The following is a 23,772-nucleotide window of genomic DNA, read 5'->3' on the forward strand; positions in this document are numbered from 1 at the left end:
ATGAAGTGTTACTTCCCACCAGCATATTTGTCTTGAGAGATGGTAAAAGCCTGGCCTCACTGTTGTCAATAACAAATTTCTTGTCAGCTTCAGTATTGCCAAGGTTCCCTTGTGGCTGCTCCCTTAAGAACTTTAAGTCTTAATAATTTAACCATTTCCATAAAGATCATCGCAAACTTGCAGGGGCAGGGATGTGGCAGTCCTGAAGAAGTACCTGGAAGTCATAGGAGCAGAGAAAGCTGAAGTGCTTATGTGTTACATTCCACATAAGGAATCACAAGATCAGTCCTCAGTTTTAAGGATATCACTTAGTAAATGTGATGTCACTACGTATCTTCCACTGAAGACTGTCCTCCGTGTTACACTGGTTTATGGAAGCAGCTAAGTGTTACCTACTGTTGCTTATTTTCCTTCTGCCTTTACCAAATGGCAAATGGGTTTTCAAATACCAGCCCTAGGTAGCTCATAGGTCATCTTTGAAGCAGGAATAAAACCCTTAAACTACAGGAAGGCATAAAGCATCTTCCAAAATCGGTCTCATGCTTGTCTCAAAAATAGTGATCGCTGCAATGAAAACTGCTGGTGGCTTATTGTTGTGCCCCAGTGCTGCAAGCCTTTGGGAAATTTATGGGCGTTTCATAAATGTAAGTGACTTCAGAAGAACAGCTCATATTTGCATTACAGTATTCATCCTGTTCATAAAAGATGCTGAGAGTTTTTGAAGATTTACATCTGCCATAAACTGATGTAACATTAAAAGAGATTCTGTGTGGTGCAGTGAACCTTCCTGCCTTTCCATGGTTAATAAATCGTTTCAGCCGATTCAGTTAACATTTACTCGGTGAACAGGACACACGCACCCAAACAAGAAAGGAGGCTCGGCAGCAGAGGGAAAACGTGCTAACCACTGCCGAGAGCCTTTCGGAATGGCCGCGCCAGTACAGGCAGGCAGAGCCACCCTCTCCGTCCCTCCTCGTTGGTATGTGTGGCTGCCTCTTGCAACATGCATTCAAATGCCACTTCAGGGTACAGCCGGCAGTGACATTCAGGACGTAATCCCTTCGTAGGTCAGACTCAAGGGACAGATCGATTCTTGTTATTGTACACTCTTCATTCATCTCCCAGGTCTCCCTTCTCTTGCTTGGCCTAAAAGAATGGAGGTGGTAGAGAAGCAGGAAACTGTATAAATGTTTGGGTTTTTTTAAAGGAAATAAAAATCCAACCTTGAGTTCTCCCGTCATGCACCAGTTTCAGCCTGTGGTCCTTTTGTCTTTCTATACTCACTGAAAACTGACAGCAACTGCAGAAGCAAACGGCATGATCGTTTCCATAGGTGCTATAGTCCTTTTTCACAGCCAGCAAAGATTATAAAAAACCCTAACACACAAAGTCCCACCAGAATTAATCCCTGCAGGAAGAAACGGTTTTCAGAAATCCCTGTCACATCAATTTTGCACTAAGGCAAACAGAGGCAGACAAGTAAGGAATTTTCAAATAAATTTTTATTTGTTTGACCCTGATGGAGTCAGGGTACAACGCAGGGAAAAAAATGTGGCCAGACTTACAATGTCCTATGAAGTTTAAATCAAACGATGCTAAAATTGGGTTGCATCTCAGGTGCCTGGCTTGTGCTGTCTAGCTTTGGCTTTGGTTGTAAGCAGTATCAATCAAATTCTCTCTAAATTAACCCTGATTTTCTGTTCCACTGAAAGTAAAATATACAGAAGGTCTCCTGGTAAAAGCTCTTCTGATCAGATTTCCTCCAAGGCTTTGCAGTTCTACAAGGAATGGGATGTGTAATAGAAAGACCTGCAGGGTAAGGAAAGAAGGAGGAAAGTGAAGTCTCTGAGTTCCTGGAGTCCCAGCTGCTCCTCTGGGATTCTCAGACGAGATAAGAATTTATTACTGGTGTATGTACAACAACCTGCTGAAAACCTGGGAAAAGATTATCTTCCTATGTGAAGGTCTCTCTCGAACTAGGGGATCAGAATTGGAAAGTTGCCCCTGCTTGAGCAGGAGGGTTGGACTAGACAGTCTCCAGAGGTCCCCACCAACCTCAACCATTCTGTAAGGAATCCGGCTGGTTTTCAAGCCAAATCAAAGCCGATTTTCAAGCCAAGAACAAGAAGTGAGAGACTCAGTGTTAATCTGACGGTGAAAGAGGAAACAGTAAAAGCAGTTTTTTTGTTTAGAGCATTACAAGGATATAATTTTGATATGAATGCAGGGTCCAGTGTCGTACTGCTGCTCTCCACAATAGCTACATGTCCACTGCAACCTTTTTTAGAACATAATCTCATTTAGTGGATACCACACCTCTGTGCTTAGCAGCCATCTGAAAAGCCTAAATAATGTGAGAACACTTCATTATCAAGTTAGACTTTCTGTGAAATGAGCTAAATTGTGGGCTGTTTAAACCTCAAATTGTTCAGCTCAAAACATGCTTTGCAGTTATGGAAGGCTGTCTTAATTTTTAAGGATTCCCACAGCATATCTGTTCCTGGTTTACTAGACTGCTTGATTATTATCTTCTTTTGAAAACAGATGAAAGTCTGTCAAACACAACTTTAGCAAGGTTTACGTCACTGGAGATATGAAATGGATTTCAGAAAACAAGGCACTCTGGCCGCATTCTCATAGGCTGTAATTTAGGTATTGGCAGGAGTGAGGAAGGTGCTCTTCCATCACATCCAGTTGCCAATTCTGGGCCCAGTTCTTGCATGTTCACTCACAGAGGGCCCCTTTTTGCAAATAATCCTAGTCAGGATCGTGCCGCATCTTGGGTTTTGTTGGTTGTCATTCAGTTCCCTCCTGAGACTTCTACCTGAGGGTGAGTCTCTGACACTGAGCCAAACAGTTTTGCTTTACCTTCTCAGGCTTGCTAGTAATGCATCAGTTAAACTGAGCTGAATTTTGCTTTTAGTAAAATTAGTTGCTATTTTTCTTATCTCTGCAAATTGGATATTCACAAACCAGAGGCAACCTAAAAAATCCAAGTCTTAAGTCACCACAGCTCCAAATATTGTAAGTTGGTATTGCCTAGAGAGTATGTTTGGATAAAAGGAGCATTGTCATCTAGTTGTTAGGGGACGTGAGGCAGTAGGCACTAAGGAAGCCAGTTGTTTAGATGGTGCTGTCTAGCATATGTTGGCTCAGACCATCTGAAAAATCTAGTGCAAAATGGCAGCAAAATTCTCAGGTTCCCAGACAATGAGGAAGGTCTGCTCACCTCTTTGTCAGAACCTTAAATAATTCAGCAGCTGCATATCTCAGAGAAGATGACAACTGTTCAAAGGTGTTCAAAATACTAGGTTGCTTTTTGTTTAAATTTTTCATATGTAATTCAATTATTAGCAGAGAGGAAGTGTGAACACTCTTCTTCCTCTTCACGCTTTTGGAGTGCCCTGGATCACAACACACCATTCATTTTAGGCAGAATTTATGTGGGACTCTTGTTCAAAGCTTAGGAGCCTAACCTGGACGTTTGGAATGATCTTGTGACAAGCCGGTACACACGTACTGTGTTATTGTTGTTCCAGTTCAGATAAGGTGCTGGTTCTTCCTTCAGTAATATTAGAGAAACAAGATATGGCCTGTTACTTGGATCAGTAGTTTCAAAGGAATATATGCCATTAAGTAGAAAAATCTTTTCATTACTTTGAAATTGCTGGCATTAAGTTCAAGTTACGGTGGTGTGTTGCTGATCATTCGGATTAATTATAAAAATGCGTGAGTACTTAATTAACTACAAAAAGTTCAAACCAGTATTTTTGGAAGTTACATGCCCATTAAACATGGATGCTTCCACTGCGTTTCATAGGTTTTCTCACATTTCTGAAAGCTTTTTATGTATATATTGCCCAGCCATTAATAGAACCTGAAATTCACACCTTCAATCAGACCTGCACTCTCATGCCAGAATAGCTCTTGACTGAAGAGAAATGGCTTAAATTAGTCACACAATCAGAATTTAATGCAATAAAGCATTTATAATAAGAAAATTAAAAAAAAAAATCAGACCGGAAAATAAATGAAATCAAACACTTTGATTCATTGGTGAGGAGATGAGGTAAAATAAACATAACAAATCATAAATCACAGGGCTGTCTTTCAAGACGATGATCAGCGTGAAGAATTGTGGGAAAAAACATTCTCAGCCTGTATTGATCAACCCATATAAACACTGAGGTCCCTTTAGGATCTTTACTTTTCCCTGACAAACCAATATATTTATGCTTAGGTTCCTGACATGAAAGACCGAGCATACAAAGGCGAGTGTTAAGATCACCACACGCACACCAGCAGGTGCATTTTCTGCCCCCTGCGTCACTCCTGTACAGTCAAAGAAAACTCACCCAGCTGTAGAAACAGATGGAAATGTGCGCATGGACAGCGAGGACAAACAAACTGTCTCTTGCTCAAGTGATTTGGTTCCTTCCTGCAAATACAAAATGTCTGAGGAGAGATTACACTGAAATTTCCGCTTATAAAAAAATACAAAAAAGAAACAAATCCACCACTGATGATCCTTGCAACAGCTGGTGGTTTCTACCAGTTAGTCCCAAGTGGCCAGCAGTCGCAATTTGTGACTAGTCTTGTCTTCAGACATCTCAGGGCAACCAAAATGCGACAGGATGACAGATAGTCCTTTCAATAGATACTGACAAACAAATTAGTGCAAAGATGCTTTTCATAGCGTACCAGATGTGTTGAGTTCTATCATATGGAACAAGGAATGAAAAACTGTCTACATCCCATCTGTGCTTTTTCAGTAATCACTGATGCACTCGTTGTGGAGTGTAAGGTACAGTAAACATTTGGACTGGGTTTTACGTGTGAAATAGATGGAAAACCCCAGGTCTCGGCCTCATCATCGGTGTCTAAAGCTTTTATATTAGCAAGAATACCTTAAATGCCTGGGAGAGAGATGTTCAGGAGTTAGGGTATTGTCCTGGTGATTAATTGAAAAATTATGCAAATACCAAAAGAAAGGTTTATGCAAATCAGAATAGACTGCAAAAATGCACTTTGCTTCTGATTGCATGCAGGGCTTCCAGCCTGTCATAAAAAAGCAATAGGTTAAAGAATTGCTGTTTGGATTTACATCATTTCCTCTCTTGGGTCTTATCTGTCCTCAGACTGTTAACCCAGATTTAATTCAAAGAGGCTGCAATTGCAGCTGCAAGAACAGCGTTAAAATGGAAACAATGAAAAGTGAGGGCTCTTGGCAGGTGATTGAAAGGCCCAGGGCACTGCAGCACATGCATTTCTAGCCCACTGTAAATGAAACCAATATCTCTCAGGAAAAAGGCCCTTTGTGAGGGTTGTCCTTCCTTTCAGAACTAAAAGCCACTGGGCCGGAGCAGGAGCAGGAGGTGGGGGGAGAGGTACCGTAACGTATGCCAAATCTCCATAATGAGGGAGTGCAAATGAAAGGAGCAGGAGGTCTGATCCAGACCCTCTGTGCAGGGGTGAGCTTCATCCGCTTTTAGCTGTTTTACCTTAGACTGAAATGCTGTGTGGTTTCCCTACCGTTTCCTCCCAGAAAATGACTTCCTAACAGCTTACAACTAGGGGACCCCCTTTTGGCTCCCAGTGTCGTCCTCCTCTGCGTCCTGATCCGCCCTGGTCCCTCACCGCATCAGCGCTGGACCTCACCTGGGGATGTGAGAGGACGTAGCAACCCCAGCCCGCATCCCGTCCCCGTGGAGCCCCTGGCTGCAGGGTGTCCTCTCAGCGCCGCCGAGGGTTGCATGGCAGTCACGGCTTGTCCTGCCTCTCCTCTGCCCATGGCCAGGACACCCCAGGAGGCAGCTGTGCTGAGGAGACATGCAGCCAAGTCTTGTGGCTCATTGGCACCCTCTTTGCAGAGGTCCGGGACACCAGAGGGCCTCTTCTCACTGGGTACATTGGCTGCGGCCACTGACACATGCTCACCCTCAGCCCCAAGCTCTCTCCCCTCTCCTACCGTGAGACTCCGTCTCCCTTTCCTGTCACTGCCCTCTCTTCCTCCTCTGCTCTATTGCACAAGCCCCTTATAATTGCCTGAGAAATAATCTGTTTCTCTGAAAAATCCATTTTGCTTTCTTTTTCCTTTTTGGTTGGCTAGACAATTATTAATCCACCTCCTTTTCATAAAATAGCCACAACCATAATAATAAAGTCAAAATATGATTTCCCCATAATACAGTATAGTCTCTTCCTTTCCTTTATTCCTTGCAGATGGTACACCTCTTAGCATAAACAGCATGATAGCATACTGATTCCAGATGCATAAAATACGTACAAATCTTCGTATTTTCTCTCTCTCCTCCTGAACGAGTGTGTGTATATATATTATCCTTGCCATTTAATTTTCCCAGCTTTTCATTTTGATTCCTCTTTTAGGACGACACGGACTTGTCATAATCCATCTGGGATTTTATTCTTCATCATACAAAATTGTTGCTCGAAGGCCAGTTTTTACTTGGCATTAAGAAACTGAAGATCAGCCTAAATCAGAGTTTTATAAACCTCTTATGACAAAATCCCTTCAGTTGTAAATGTGTTGTCTCAATAATTAGATAAATATACCAGACCACTTCTTACCAGACTAGCAGAGGAACTAATTACTTTATTTGCCGTGACTGCATGGGATGCGCCAATTCACCATCAAATAAGAGGCTCCAGTATCTACCTGTCTTCTTCTGAGCTTGTAAATAACTCCAGTTCTAAAAAGTGGTTACAAGAAAGGCTCTATTAGAAGTAAAAGGCATTAAAACAAAGAAATCTAGGAATATGCTGTGTGGACTAAAGGATAAACTGGGTGTATTCTGCATTGGTAGGCGAGGGGGTGTAAAATTCTCATTTGATCATTTACAGAAAGCTTCTGACTTGATTGTGAAATGTTTTCTCTTGTGCTTAAATTTCATGCCACAGATTATTAAAAATTGACTTTGCAGTATTTATTTTACTTATCTACCCCAGTCAGGCTGTGCTTAACTATAGATTTTGTGAACTATTAAATTTTAAAAGCAATTTCTGTTGGATTTTATACTCCAGTTCTGTCTGTAGGGATGTGCACCTCCAGTCCTATCCCTGAAGCTGAAGCACTTTGATTCATCTTTAATCTGAACAGTTTTAAAAGTGCGTGTTCCAAGATGTAAGACACGATGATAGTCTCCAGTGTAATGCTTAACTAACTGCTTGTTAGTTTTAACATTTAACATATGATGAAAAATAACTAGTTTCAATAGGTTATCTGAGCCATAACAATGCTCAACGTAATTCATTCAGTCAGATAACAAGAACTATTTTCAAACGTAACGAGAAGCTAATAAAGGTCACTGTGCCTACAAACACATATACATCACTATTAATTTAACGGTACCGATGCCGAACGCAGGCATTTCAAGTACAAATCTCTTTAACTGAAACCGCTTGATATTAGAGCAAGAAGGCAACTGCATAAATATTCAGTATTTAAATTAAAGCTAGGCCCAAGTAAAACACTTAAATCTAAATCAGGAACCAGACTGGGACTAGAATCAGAGTAGATTTTGACTAAGAAGCCTGAATTACCCAATTAAATGTGTAAGGCTTAAAATAAGATCTGCATTTTCCAAAAGTTTGAAGTTAAGATCCATTTTCCCTGTTAAAATCAAGGGCAAAGGGTTTTATGTGTAAGTTTTAGTGCCTCCTTTTTGCTTTACGCAAATATAGTTCCAGAAAAAATATCAACACTCTTTCAGGATGTTTTTAGACTGCAAATTGACCCTCTGTGTGAAGGTGGGAAATTGAAAACGCTACTGTTGAAAATTGAGAACTGTTTTAAAAATTTTGTCCTATCACTGTCTAGAGGACAACAGCAGTAGATTTCTTCAATGCCGTAGGCATTAAATGCAAACACAGATTGGGGATTTACTTGGGTTTTACCAGTACATGGGTCTCAATGACTATGTGAAGGATTTTGCTGCCAAGTGAGGTGCTTGTGGTGTTTCCCAAGTCATACAGGTGTGGCGACAGACAGAAGCAACAACTAATATGCAGCAAATAGACTGTGTAAAATAATTGCTAAATGGATCATAAACAAAAAGACTGGTAAATATTCCATGTACAAACCTCTGTTCTAACTAGGCCCAAAAAACCAAACTAAAATGCTAAGGCCTGGAGGTGCTCCATATTGTAATTAAAGCCAGATTTCAAGGTGAAATTGTTTTAATTATACAGAACATTGGCAAGATTAACACACTCAGTGTTGACCTCATTCGTTCTTGTTTGTTTGTTTTCTGGTTGATTACAAAATTGATGTAATTATTTACATGAGGACTTTTTATTTTAGTGCCTTTTTTGTGTGCGCCATGGAGCAAACAGTAAATCCCCATCGTCCTGCTGAGCAGCCTGTCACAACTGGGCAGCATGTAAGAAAGAGGGAAGAATGGAAGGAAGCCTTCCCTTTTCTGGTTCTAAATTGTTTGGGGAGAAGCTATGATATTTTTTGCTTTTTCAATAATACTTCAGAGCAGACCTTCAAAAAGAAAATCATCCTTGTGAGCCAGGAAATCCTATTCTTCTGATGGTCTTATAGGCAATATCAGGGATAGCTGTGTAAATCAAAATGGGATGCTTTTCTAAACTTATATTCTGTGCTGCTCCTTATAAAGCCACCATTCATCCAGATCTACCTCTCTCCAGCAATCTGTAAGGCCCTGGTTTCTCTTCTACAAGCCTACTCATAATGGCTTTAAAGGCCTGTGAGTCTGCCAAGCCTTCCTCTTCAAAACGAATACAAAGATTTTCTCTTGAACATGGGGAACCCTGTTTCAAACACGAGTATCTTAGCTGGATGCCAAAAACTCTGAGGTGTAGGTGGCTCCTGCATGTATTTAGGTGTTTGGAAGCTATGATTTACAAACTTGATGCCTGTGTTTGGAAAACCACAAAGGTTCCTGTAAATATACACGTGTATGCATGCAAACGTGATGTATATGTACACTCTCTCATAGAAACCGTCCATAACAGAGTTCCAAGGGTGTCCACAAGGGTTGATTGTTGTTGTCATGTGCTAAAATCCCTTTGGATGACTTTGGCTGGTGTTCGTAGATGGGAGGCATCTTGTGGAAGAGATTTTCCGAACTGTAGAGGTTTGCATGCACAACCATTAAAATTGAAGATATGCAGCATGGCTTTGAAAATTTCAAAGCATCCTTTTGCCATCTTTTTCTGAGTCATACCTTGAAACCAGCTTACAGTATCTTTTCATTGACAACAGTGCACATTGAAGGGACAAATCTACACAAAGGGCTATAGATAGTAGCACTGAAATTAGAATGTTACAGAAAAGCCTCTGTCAGCAGAGTCCTCAAAATAACAGTGGCGAATGACCTTCCTCTACACTTAAAAAATACATGCGCTGCCTATTTTAGGTCAGATATCTTTATTTTCTTTTAATTATGCCACATGTAATGATGTTACCACAAGGAGTCATAACAAGGTATTTTGGGTTATGTGCACTCTGAGTCAGAGGTTGCCATTTACGAGAGGCCGGAAGCCTCTGGGTTCGACCCCAGTCTGGACATTAAAAAATGCAAAACATTCTGATCTGTAACATATGTTTCTAACTAGGTTGTCAGAAATAAACATGGCCCCAGGAGGTGCCTGGGACTTCACTGAGATTATACATGGAGCTATGGTGAATGACGCACATTCGGGAGCCCTGTTCTCTTGCACTCTGAACGCTGCTGCACCTTTGCCCGCAGAAGTGTCATTAGCAGCCAGATTTCTTCTGCAGCTTATTCCTGAAAGCCATGCTAACTAACCATAAAAACAACATCTTTGTTCCGTAGGGGATTCTGCAGATGAAGGCAGTGTTATTACTTCTGCACTAATCCAACAGTCTTCTTTTAACAACCTGGCGCTGGCAGTTGTTACGAGTCAAGACAGTCAGAGTGGGGTTCATCTCATCTAACCTTAGCCATTACTGTGCTAAACATCAAGTTGACCAGACAAAAGGCTCTGGGGCAGTCAAGGGATTTGTTATAGTTTAGTCTTGAGAGGCTCTCTGGTTTTATTCACTAGGAAAGGAAGTCCACTGCCATTCATTAGGAAGAGAAGTCGCATCTCTTTTTACGTGGTAAAAAACATAGGGTATTGCCATAATTTACCCCATGGATTCAAAGCGGGGAGGTTGTTGTGCAGTCCAGGCCTCCAGATCTCTTCAGCAGCAGCCTGATTAGAGATAGGTCATGCCAAGTGCAGACCTAATATGCATCCATATTAGAATAGACACTTTATTGTATTTATTTCTCTAGGAAGAATTCTGCAAGCTAGCACTTGTATTTATCATTAGCTTGTAACGAGATTTTTGAAGTGAGTTTTACATTTTAAATATGTTTGGGTTACAAATAATCATGAAAATTTTCTTTTTCCAACTTATTTTGTGTGTGCAAATCACTCCATCATTATTTTCATTTCTGTCAGGATGCTAAGCATATCTGTTAAGAGTCAACAGATAGTGACCCGTGTTATGTGACTGAGAAATAGCTTTTGGTAACCTTATTGGGTGACTGGAGGCAGATTACAGTAGAGATTTGCAAAACAGTTCAGGGGCCTTCAGGGATCAGTCATCTGCAAAAGCTCTGGAAAACTGCAGTTTGCCTTAGGTGGCTGGTTACACAGCATGAGTAGTGAACAGTCAAAACAAATAGTTTGCATAGGCTGAAATATGTTTACAAAGTGCATTTGAGCAAATTCTACTGACAAATATATCTGGAAAAATCAAAGTCTGATACAAACAGAAAAAAAAAAAAAAGGAGATTAAAACCACCGAGCAAATTAGGTACAAATCACTCTCTCAGCAGTAGACATGTGCTAGACGGATCCTGAGCTCTACACATATCAATGACACAGACCTCAATCTACAGCCTGAACCACCTTATGGTATCAGGGCCATATGGAGCATGACTTTATGTTCTTCTTGTCCCCTTGGGGGGAAGATATGGCTTTGTTTTTCTCCATTTCTTTTTGAATTGAACGCGTTCATTTTTTTGCTAGTAAGTCATTTGTGGAAGTGGCAGAGGTCACATTACAACTCCGAAGTTTTGTCACTCGGGGCCGAGGAAACGAAAGATAGGATTGTTTGCATTTAAATCATCAGCATTAGAAAATTGCATTTATCCTGAAAACCATCTATAAAGTCTGGAAGCAGAATAGTGGAAACGGACTTTCTCCCATAAAACTCTGTTCACTGGAGATTTACTGTGTGGCTACTTCTGGAGACAAATTGCCATCTTTTCTTTCTTCCTCTCTCTTGCTCTCTTTTGTTAACAAATATGAAGCAAATCCATCCACCGAGGCTGAGCCAAGGACAAAGTGTTTCAATTTTCTTAGCACGAGTGCTTCTGGACACTCAGAATGGTCCTGAACAATCAAATGCCTTGGAAAAGTTAATAAATAGGGTTGCGATGTCTTGGTCTTTAGCCATGGCACTACAGATGTGACCCCCATAACTCCAAATACAATGCAGTGTCCTGGATTCAGAATATGAACCAGAATAGGATGTCAGGCTGCAGGCTGGCCCCACCAGGGGGCTGCTCAGATGAGCCCCATGGCATGTTCCTGCACCGCAAAGTCTGCTGCAAGGTGGTCATGGGAGAAGTCACGCGGTGGCAGTTCACGGTGTCTTTGCTGCGTGTCAGGACCTGGCATATTTTAATCAATGGGCTTGGAAGTCAAGCAAGGCCTCGGCGAGCACGGTCAGTAAGTGTATGATTACTGCTAGGACTGGTATTTTGGGTGGATTACTGCCTACTGTAATTGGCAGCGGGGAAGAGCAGGATTACTGTTAAATGTTCTTCATTATTTTTCCTACATTGAAAACTCACTGTTCTAATATAAAGGTTAAAATATGTATAGAAGAGCATTAAAATATACATAGAAAAGGAACTGCATTGCAGGTAACCAGACTGTTTTAAAAGTCTGCTGATTGCCAGGTCCCTGAGGGCACTGATGGTGTCCCCCCACCCTGCCCACAGCCCAGGACCCCGTTTCAGCCTCCCCCGGGGCCGGCAGTGCCAGCCCCAGGAGTGCCAGTCTCCAGCCCCACCACAGCCCTGCTCTGGATCAATGCAGTAATTGTGTCACACTGGGTAAAAGGGCCTCCCTTCACCGTCATCCCCCAGCTACCCCGTCTCTTAAAAGACATGGTCCCTGCTCCTGTTTCCTCTCACTTTGAAATGCAGGGCCGGGACATCAGTCCTCAGGAAGAAGTCCCAAAGAGAAGGAGTCCCTCCCAATGACCCTAAGCAAGCTCTCCGAGCCCTGAAGAGGGATGGGACTTAGAACACACCCTAATCTTCAGTGTGCATTAATGACTACTTAGATCAAAACCTCACTAAGGAGGCTGTTAACTGTGTGCCCCTTTTTGAGGTATCTGATGCTCTCCAAATCTAAGTCTCTTAGGTTCTGATGCAGGTTTACAGGTTCCACTTTGGAGGCTGCAACCTTGTGCCTCTATCTATATTTCTATACCTTCCAACTACAGGTATGAGCCTGAGCCACCTCCAGACACCATGTTGTGCCTACACTCTGGTGCCATTACTTTCCTTCCTTCTGCCACCTTGTGCCTGAGTTTCCACAGGAAGAAAAGCTAAATGCAAGCCAAGGAGGACATTTCACAGAAGCGAGTGTGAGAGGCCTGCAGGTGACCAGATATATGACGTTGGTTTCACCTGACCAAATGTTTACTGCTGTATCTGAGCCAGTCACATGAGTTTCCCTTTGTAATCAATGGAATTTAAGGCATGAGTCATCTTATCCTCAAATTCAACTCCTGATCATCAGAGTTTGCCACCAGTTCCAGAAGAAATAGTATATAGCACCAAAAGGATAAGGTTTTGCTGACAGTGAGTATACCCACGTCTGCAGTAATTTAAGTCCTGTAAAGAGGTAACTTTAATATTCTGGTGGTTTAGGAGAGGGCTGTAGTCATGTTGCCCTACCAGCGCATCCCTGGTTTGTTAGGAGCTCATTAGCTATGGCAGATACTGTGGTCTTCTGAATCAGTGTGGTTCAAGTAATTCCTTCTTTACCAGAAAAGAGGATTTTCTTTGTTGTTGTGGAAAGAGGGAAGATGGCTTGTAAGAGGGAATAAAAGATACTGAATTCACATGACTAATGGAGTTAGATACATTTGAAGACTGTGAGCTGTACATTTTCAAGTAACGGGGCCCTCTCCTCACCAGGATTTCCTGTGCCAGAGGGAAGAAAGTTTCAGATTGCTTTTGCATTTTAAAATGAAAGAACCAAGCATAGGAGCTGTTTTATAATCTCTTGCTGAGATCAAAGGAGAAGGGAGGTAAATGCGTATGTACTTCTTTTTCTGGTGGTGCACCAGCTATTTAGTAGAACTAATGGAGCCTCCAGTGTAGAAGAGGCAGAGATTAGCCTCTTCATCTCTGCTAACTGTAAAGACTCCAAAAGGATTAATATTATTAAGAGTGAATTTCAGCTAGAAAGTAGGAAAGACATTCTCTCTCCCCTCTTTATCTTTTCATCTTTGTTTCCAGAAATAACTCTGAACCATGGTTTTCAACCTCCCACCCATTCCTATTTTTTTCTTCTTATTTCTCAGTAAAAACAGATTGGAAATATCTAACACCCATGAGAAGCTTTGACTTTGTGGAATTTTTGACCAGTTTGCGTGAGAACTGTGAAGGACTAATGAGACTGAATAGTCACAATAAGTTTATGAGATCAGATCCTTAACTGGTTTGAAAGAGTGTTATTCCACTGACCTCAGCTGGTATGACTCTGTATGTTTGTGGACTTCAATAAAGCCATACCCACTCGCTCCAGCTGAGGATCTGACCCGTGAAATTATGGAGTCTTATCCAAAGCAAACTGAACTTCTGTCACGAATTGTTCTTCAAGGGAAAATAATTGCTAATTCAATGACTCCCACTGTTTTTACTGCAGCTGCTAGTCTTTCTGTGCTGCAGAAAATCTTTACTTTTAACTGGTGAATCAAGAGTTTCCCCAGCAGCTTCAATACACAGAAGATCAGAGGTGCAGAAGTGTATACACAGTCCTCCAAATGTTATGCATTAGAAGGCAAGCCCTAGGGTCAGTCTATGAAGCAAAAGTGACATACTCAGGAGAAATCTTCCCAGCTAGACATTATGCCTTAGTGTCCTATTAGCTTTTCTAGTAAATGGTGAAAGAAAACCCCTAAAATCCTGGTTTAGATGGGGCTTGGGTTACCTTTTCAGGGTTAATTTTGTGTAGAAACAGCCTGAAAGAGCTTACTGGGACCTGTTTTCAGCCTATCAAAGCAGTAACCCTGGTATGTGTATTGATGCTGTAGCACTATCCAGACAAATTAGTCCTCAAAATTGCAGACTTCGGAGCTGAAGAAAGTAAGCAACCTGCTCAGAAGGTTACAGTTCTGCCGTTTCTCTTGGCAGCCACCGAAGGCAGATGAGCAGCAAAGAAATGCGATAAAAAGTAAATGGCACTTTCCTGCAAAGCTAATCGGTTCAGTTTGAGAACGGGAGGCTGTGCCAACTGCAAATCAATGCACTAAATCACTTTTGTTCTTGTGCGAGTCCTGCCGCCATGGCAGCTGCTAACAAGGGAATAAAGAAAACTGTTATTGGATATTTAGTAGACTTTTTAAGTGCTTGTGTAAAATAACATATTTAATTTAATGCAAAGTTATAAATGTAATTGGAGTTTATGGACATTATAGCAGGGAAGAGAAGAATAAGATTCCTCTTCTTTCTGCACAGAGAGCTGTTTTATGTACCCAGACCATCCTTATCAAGCTCTGTCTGCAGTGTTAAAGAGCAGTTTTTCTATCAGATTTTACCATTTCACCAGTTTATTAAAGGGTAACCACTGAGATAATAATATGTCTGATATCACATGGCTTTTAACATGTTCAAGTCACAGAACAGGACTTGCATACTTACTTTAGGATGAAATTAAAGTACTCTAATGCCACAGGGTATATTGACTAAGTCTTCACGAACTATAAAAAAAGTCTATGGTGACTGCTCCAGATGTGGACATGTACAAAAGCATGTGTAGATTTAATTGGATAATCCCACTGAAGACATCAACTGCACCTAATGGATTTATTCAATGATGTGATAATATATATGGGTTTTTTTCTATTCCTTTCCAAATAATTCCTAAATAATAATCTTTCTCGCCCCTAGCTGTGACGGGGACTACTCCCTTTCTGTGAACAGTCTCTGGGAGTTTGCAGTAATGTTATTTAATTGCTCACGAGAAGGTTGCAGCTTTCCTAGAAAGCTCCGTTTCTGCAGCATTCTCAGAACGGACTCACATCCCTGAACTCCCAGTTCAAATCACTGTTGTACATACAGAGCAGCCCAACTTTGTCATCATTTAAATCATCAATCGTAGCTGTGCACTGAAACGCTTGGTATAAAATACCCACAGGCAAGCAGTAGACTGCCTTCTCTTTAATTACATCAATCCTCAATCACCCCAAAGCAATGCCATCCTTGGAAGTACTAACTCTGACAGGTAGTACTTCTGGGAATGCCATAAAAATGCCAGCAAAGCAGCAATGGCAGAGAAAATAAGCTGCCTCATCTTTGGAGAATTATTGGGCTGTACTAACATTCAAGGGTACAATGTCAGCACAATGCAGAAAGGGTTAGATGCATAGCCCCCATTATTATTGTTGATGGGAGTCAGGTGTCAAGTTTCCTTTGCATCACACTGAAAACTTAGCCTGCTTTGTAAAGCTTTAGCCAACTTTTCCTTTGTCACCTCTCTTAATTGAGGGATAGATTCAAAGCCGTTTTTGCTGTGATCAAATAAGGACTGAAAAGACAAAAAGAAGGCACTAACAAAGTAGCAATGATGAACCCGAAGCTTTCAGACTCTGTGCAAGCTGTGATGGAAAGCTTAATAAATATTAAAAGCTCATTCCTTAACAGGTGAAATTGGAGCAATTGCTTTGTAGTAGATGGCCCTGTAATACCAGCAACACCTGGGACAGCCCCAGGGCAGCCCCTGACTCCTTTCAGCTGTCTCAGCTCCCACAGGGGCAAATGGGAATTTAAGTGCCTAAATACTTAAATAACTGGCTCAATTAGCAGACCTGACTCCTGTCAGTAGCATCTTCTCTGAGAAAGCTGTGTAAATCTCACCCTTCTTACATCACTTGGAGTTAATTGTTTGCTCTCGATAAGCACATGTATCTCAGTAAAAGCATTCCTAAATTATAACGGTAGTACCTTTTACTTTCTGCCCGCAGACAGATTGGTTGACACAAGACTGCCTTATGTTATAAAGGGTAAATCAGGGCAGGATTCAGGTTAAATATGCATTATTGTAGAAGTACAAGAGAGAGAGGTCATACTTGGCTGGCTTACAGTAGATGAACAGAGAGCAGATTAAACAAAGCCTTTCACCACTAATTGCTGACTGGACCTTTCTGATGCAGGCCATTTATTTCCTAATGTTTAAGCAGGTATTCAGTTTGGGAAGGAGAGGGTTACGGCTCAACGAGGAGTGCTGACAGGCTCGCTGGCAGTGTCTGCCCTTGGCTGGGACCGTTTCAGGTTGGTCCCTTCATCTTATGGAGGGGAGATGAACAGCTGTATCAGTATGTCCATTTGTAGGCGTTACTGCAGGCTGGAGAATGATAGCTTAGAAGAGCTAGAAGAGCAGTTTGTGTTGGGGTGAAGCACATCATTATGCCGGTGTTAGGCGAACATGATACAGTGAAACTATCATCCTGTAAAGTGTAAAAGAAATACTTAACTGTACACTGCACCTGTCCAAACATCTTCTTATAGTTACTTCATGTACAATAACTCCTAATTTTTGCAATTCTTTAAGTGAGCATGAGCTCTGTGAGCATAAAGGAGTCCTGATGCCTCCTTCAGTAACAACCAACCCAGTTTGTTACCCATGTGAAGATCAAGGACTGAAACAGTATCAAGAAAACCTGTCAATAGCAGAGCCTTCTTGCTGGGGCTGCATTGCTCAGGGAAGTGGGACATCTTCCTCTACACCATGTAATCCAGCGACAGGCAGTGACAACACCCACCAGAACACAGGTCAAGACAAGGTGGGGTAGAAATCAAGTCTCCTAACCTTGGACATCTACAAGTTAGTTTTTTAGCCCAAATCAATAGTCCGGGCCCCCAGTAAAATCAATAGGGAGGGATTTCTTGTACCTTCTGAGAGGGTTTTATTGTACTTATCTCAGCAGGCATTTATTTGTACGTGTCCATACTGATGCCTCCTCTCAGAAGATAAAGTGACATCCGTTTCTTCTGGGGTTGTTAAGCCACTCTTACAGCAGATGGTGGCTGAACTTGGAGACTCAGAGTTTGGAGAACTGAAGCTTGGCTTTAACAGCTCAACCCCACCTCAGACTTTATGGACCCGAGTGGACTGCTGCTTTCAGAAGGTGGCAAAACCTTTCAAAATCAGGTAGCCCAGCACAGAGCTTTGCATCCTCCATGTCCTTCTGCACACACAGTCCTGAGCCTCAGTCTGTAGTACTGCCTGCACAGGCAGCTGCTTTGGTTCCCCGGACCTCAGCTCCGCTGGTTCCAGGCATCCTTCAAAATACCCTTGCTAACTTTGGTAGTCTTACTTTGGCACAGATCACTCATGTTTCATGTAGTCGTCATTTCGTTAACAGGTTTAAATTAGCAATGGGTGAACCTCTTTTAAGCCCAATTGAGCATTTTCATATAGTTTTCTGTCCCAATTTAGATACGTCTACCTAAGTAGTGCAGACTTGTATGTAGACACAGCCTAATGAGAAATTAACCTGTTCACCTTAATACTGGCCAAACTAGTTTCTCATGTGACTGAAGAAGCCCTTCGGTTTGCCTTAAATGTGTAGACAGATGCTCTTCGATAACACTGTTTGATATGCAGCTGGCATACAATCAGTCATAGGTAGTGTTAATCACACAGATTTATTGTATGCTTAATAGATCCACTGGCCATTTTTATGGTCTCCATTGCAAGACTTCAGCACACAGAGCTGAGCTCTGGTGGTTTTCATGCAATTATTCTCTCTTGTGCTTCTCCTGTTTTCTGAAGTGATGACATCCCAAAAAAGGGAGGGAAAAAAAGCAAAAAAAAAAAAAAGCCTGTCAGTTTATAGAATGCAAAATAAAAATATTTCCAAAATGAATGTTCAAATAGCTTAAGAAGCTTGCAAAGATGTGATTTTTAAACTGCCATCTCCAAACCACAGCTAGATCACTTAGAAAACACATAATATAGTACACTCCACAGGCAGACGGAGATGCACATAAACTGATAATAACTCAAGAGTTTTTATCTCTATGTGTCCTCAAGCAAGGCATCAGGAGAGAAAAACACTCTTGCAACAAAATTAAATAGTTTTAGATCTAATTTTACTAGGCTGAACTAGATTTCAGATTGATTTCTGTGGAATCTAATAGAGAACAACACACATACACATTGCCTTTCTTATAAAAAAATCCATCAACCACCTTGTGTTTTTACTTACTTTGCTCTTTACTAGAAGTAATAAGAAACTAATATTTCACAACACAACGTGTTTCATTTTGTAAATGGTCTTTCGTGGTAACAGAGCTTGGAGTGGGCTGTTAGGGAGCGCTGAAGTACAGCCCCTGAGATTTGTCTACTCAAACGCCTATTTACATTCATGCAGTGAAACTGCGGCTAAAACCCACTATCTTCATTCTGGAAAAGGAGGAAAAGAGAGCTGCGGGATGTGCCACTGTGGAAAGAAATGATGTTGCAGATGGTGCATACATTGGCTAAGGCCCCTAATGTAATCAATTAAACATATCCCAGCAGATATATCCCGTATCTCAAATCGTATTGGATGGATCCATACAATTGACACGCATGGCTTTATTGCTGGCCCTTTCTGCTTCCTAAGTCCTAAAGTAGAGGTTACTTTGACCCTGTAGTAAATGAGCATGAGTATGCGAAGGCCCTGGTGGGATGCAGGGCTGCAGAGCGGCCAGAGCAGAACATGAACCTGCCGCTGCGTGTTAAGGCTTGGATCATCACCGGCAAAAGATTTCACATAGCTTCCCCAAAAGCTTTCCAAAGGTAGCGGTTCTGGGTCAGTAAACAGCCAGAACAGGATGCACAGAGGTAAAAGCATTAGTCCAGTTGCCAGCCCCCTGAGCTAACTGATGTTTCACATTCAATGTTCTCTGCAGTATCATAACACAACAAACTGTTATTGCTATTTAATATAATGGCATTTCAGAGCTCTCGTCTTGGACAAGCATCACATTGCGCTAAGCACTGAACAACAATAGAGCAGAAAGGTACTCTCTGCCCCAAGAACTAGATATATACATGATAAAGGCAACAAGTAGATCTATTTACAGCATGCCGCTGCACTTGGCAGGATCGACTTCCAGGCGAGGCACAGCGGCAGGTGCTGGTGTGCATGGGCACCGCATCATGCAGAGCATCTTGCTGCCCTGTTCCAGAGGAAAACTTCACGGCTCTGGGTTCGCACCTCTGACTCCTAACTCAAAGCACAATCTACCTCGTGCAGCTGAAAGCCTTCGCCTGAAGCACTGGCTATCCAAATGTTCCCTGGTTTTGTCTTCCCTTTGGTTACCAGACACGAAAAAATGTGTTCTGATATATTACGTCTTCATTTCAGGTCCCTGCTGAAGCAGAGAACAAAACCAGTAATGTTGAATACATTTTTTTTTCTTTTAAAAACTTAAATTCCTTAATCTGAATATTCCCTTGTCTTCCTGCTTTTAAGAAAAATGTTCCAGGCAAAAATCTTATTCAACCAGAAGGTTTTTCTCTCAGCATATTCCTCTGCTACCTCCAAGAAAAGCTTTCCTCAGTGTTCCCACGTGGGCCAGGGTGGGATATCACTGCAAATGCCTTGGACTAAAAACAAATCATAAAAAGCGGATCTTTAGTAACTGTTCACCTCAGAGGCCACGCTCCCAGGGATGCCAAGCAGCACACAGACAGACAGAAAGAGTCCCCCATATTTTAACCCTTTCATATCCTCCAGTACACAGGATTTTTGTTCCCCCTTGGACTGCTCAGTTAGATGTGCTGCTCCGATTGCATGGACTGATGGCTCTCAAGAGCTCGTTGACGCAAGCAAAGCTTCACCTGAAGATCTCCCAGTGTAGGAGTAAGAGAACAAAACACAAACTAAGGAGGAATGGGCACGTGTTAATAGCCCCTTGCAAAGATAAACAGGCTTGAATTCATCCTGTGCAATGCAAGGCACCAATCTGGAACTCCTGCAGCAGGCACACAGCTGTGCCAAAGCTGCCGCTGTGTCGATACAGGAGCAAGAGGCCACGCTTCTAACTTAAACCCAGCTGGAGGGGACGGACGAAGACCTCCCAGTCACACTGGTACCGCGGTGGTCACCAACAGGCGCCCCAGCACAGCTTCATCATGGTGGGTATAAAAAAGCATTGCACAGAGCCTTCCCACTTGTCTGTGGAGCCAGAAGCACTCGGGCGATGCTGCTGCAGCTCTGCACACTCGGTAACTCATGGCTCAACGGCTGGTTCTTGAATTCATCTGTAAAGGCTGATTCTGACACGAAGCAAGTAAATCCCTATCTGTAAACTGGCTGCTTAAACTAAATGATGCAGCGTGGTGGCTGTGGAAGCCATAATTTAGAAGGCTGTGAGCCCTTCTCAGTAAGTGCTGTGGTTTAAAGACATTGCTATTTTCCCCGCAAATTTGCCATATTTTTCTTTTGTGTAAAGAATCCCCTCATCCTGTCAATCACTGTCAGCCCAAGCCTGAACTGACTAAGGTATGAGAAGGAAGACAGAGAATCATCTCCTGATGTGCAGGCTCTCTTCTCTCCCTATATCCCCCCTTTCAAAATAAATCAAGGCTAACAGGACTGTAAAAATGTAGCTGGTTTAATAGCTGCAAATACTGCTTTAGAGAAATAAAAATCAGGGTTTTTTCAAGAGGTTTTGCATGCCGAGTTTACATTATTGCATCAGAATTGACCCTTCCTGAGTAATTTCATACTGTATGCAAACCAAACAAATTATTTAAGACTGGTTTATAATGTCCGCATTGTGTTTTTGAAAGAATACTTTTTAACAAACCTCTGACAAGTAAAGTAGTTTATGGTAATCAATTAGAGTATGAGAATGAAACTAATTCAGTAAAACATTGCTAGTGCTGATCTGGCAAACCACTGGTAGCCATCTGTCTAATCCTTCTTGTGTTCAGAAGTTGAATTTTTTAAAAAAACCCAATTATTAATAGTGCTCATTAGCTGCCAAGCAAAAGAGCATGCCACAAGCCTGTGCTCAGAGATTAGCTAATATTAGCAAATACTACTCGTTTTTCCAAGTTTGAGCTAGAGCCTGCTGCGTGATCTCATGGTCAGGACAAGTTTTTCTACTGGGGTCCAGAGGGATAGGAGAGACTATAAAGGATGGGTCCGAGGATAGGTGCAACACCCTGCAGATGCCAACCGTCTTCCTACACCCCTCCAGCACCAACGGCTCCTCAACCTCCCCACCAGACAATCTCTGCCAGTGCTGCACTATCCTTACTGCTAGGAAGGGGGTTTTTTAATGTCTAAAGTGAATTTTCCTTGGTGCAATTTATGTCCATTACACCTAGTTGTGTTAATGCACATGGAATACAGCTTGCTCCTTCCTTCTATGCAGCAGCTTTTCATGTATTTGAAGACTGTTGTTATGACCCCACTCAGTCTACTCTTCTTAACGCTAAACAATTTGTCCAACATGTATAAGGCCTGATTTTTAAAAGCGTTGAGCTCCTGCCATTCCCATTGCTTTTATTCAGGTGATTGAGAGTGAAAGAACTTCCGTACATTTGATGATCAAGCCATATTGTCTGGTGCCCCTTAAATACTGATAGGGGTGAAGGGCATGAATGCTGTTTATAGCTGTATATGTGTATTCTTTTCTTCACAATAAAAACGTCTTTACAGGACTTTTGACCAGTCTTCTGAGTGCATCCACAGGGCAAGTGCAACTTCAACAAAAAGAGCAGATTTTAGTGGAAACTTGGCTGCCTTATATGCCAGGCTTTGGTGAATCATTTGGACTGAATAATTTTCTGGTTTTCATGCAAAACATATCTTGGCTGATGGTTTCTGGATTTGCTTAAATGATTTGTATTGCTACTGTCAAAACAGTGTTCATGATTATTTTTTGACTATTTGCTGTTGTTGGAACATATGTACTTAAGAAATGTGAATTCAGATCCTTTTCCCTCCCAAAACAGAGGGGAGTGAAGTTTCTTCCTATAATGGACTTCTCATTGGGAGAAATGGTGATTTTTTTGCTTAGGGTACTGGAGCAGAGTTCCACTTGGCATCACTTGGAAGGATGCTTTTGTAGTGAAAATGCTACAAAATGTGATTCTATTGTCTTGCAGTAGTATTCCAGGGTGGATAGAAATAAATCCCACTATACCTGGTCTTTGTCTCTCAATTTCCACTGTAAATACATCTTCCTTTGTGTCCGTGTAGACCCTCATGAAATCACACCTTCATGTCATGTCAGTGGTACAATTGTAATGCAAGCAATAATAGCTCCTTGTATTGGTTCTTATAAATGTAAGGTTATGTATTCTGCCTTTCTGGAGAAAAGAGTTTTTGAAATGTCTTGTTTTGTCCTCTTAGACTCTCTCTCATAGCCTTGAAAAATAATTTCCTCAGACAAATACAGAGACCATTTACAATTATAAAGTGAAAATAGCCACTCTAATTTTGGGCTAACCTGTCATTGCTTCTTTTTGAAAAAAAATAAAATCATGGAAGGAGAAGAGAGTGAGAGAAAGAAGGAAGCTTTAAAGGTATTGCTCTGAGAAACTGTGTGGCTTTTTCATATCCAGCGATGTCCTTTATTCTTATTTCATAAGAGTTCATCAAACTGCTGGAAATAAGACTAATTGTGATGGACATTAAAATATACAGGACTGTAAAGTGTGAATACACAACTCTCCTAATCTTCTTCTGCAATAGTAAACCAAAATAACACTGAATTTCACTGTTGACAATAAAGCTGAAGTAATGTCCTATGGTATGTATAAGGCAGTAGGCCATAACATGCAAAAGATGGACGTGCACAATCATACGAATAGCTTCATACCTAGCCAGATTATTTCCCGTAAACACCTACATTTAATTATCCTGACATCTACCTTCCCCTCCTCCACGGGCTCAATAATTCATCTGTTCTATGTGCATACTACAGCTCTTCTCTTACATCGCCCACTCAAAACCCTGCCCTCCTCCTCCTTCCAGTCATACACTAAATCTTCCATTGCTCAACCAATGGATTGAAATATTAAATTATGATCTTTATTGTCTGTATTGATTGAAGGATATCCTGCTATTAGGGCCTGCCTGAGTTTGGTTGACCCAAGCCCACCCCTTCCTGCTCTAAGAATACATTCAATTTTACAGGCCATCCCATTTCTCTACCCCACAAAGCAAAGGTCCCAGCAAGGTCTTTGAGAAGGTCTTCGGACAGGTGGGAAACAGTGGCCAAAGGGTCCCTTAAGGCAAAAGGGAAAATAATTTGATAAATTTTAAATCCACATTGTAAATCTGGCCTATTGCGTGCACAAAAAATTTGGGGTGAAAGATCGATCATAGAATATTCCTTTTACTAATAATGGTATAGTGTAAAACTACATGGGTTTGACTGGTGTCAGGAGTAGGCAGCAGCAACCTCAGCAAGAAAGCACGTGTCTTCATTGCTTGGTGAATGGATTAACTTCATA

The 23,772-nt window shown here is 41.7% G+C and overlaps 1 protein-coding gene across 1 annotated transcript in view; it reads left to right on the forward strand.

Annotated features, from left to right (window-relative positions):
• Window positions 1-23,772, forward strand: part of ADARB2 (adenosine deaminase RNA specific B2 (inactive)) — a 317,557-nt gene that overhangs the window by 178,131 nt on the left and 115,654 nt on the right. The gene's annotated exons all lie outside the window — the stretch shown is intronic.

This window comes from Rissa tridactyla, chromosome 2 (assembly GCF_028500815.1).
Source record: "Rissa tridactyla isolate bRisTri1 chromosome 2, bRisTri1.patW.cur.20221130, whole genome shotgun sequence".
Classification (NCBI taxonomy): domain Eukaryota; kingdom Metazoa; phylum Chordata; class Aves; order Charadriiformes; family Laridae; genus Rissa; species Rissa tridactyla.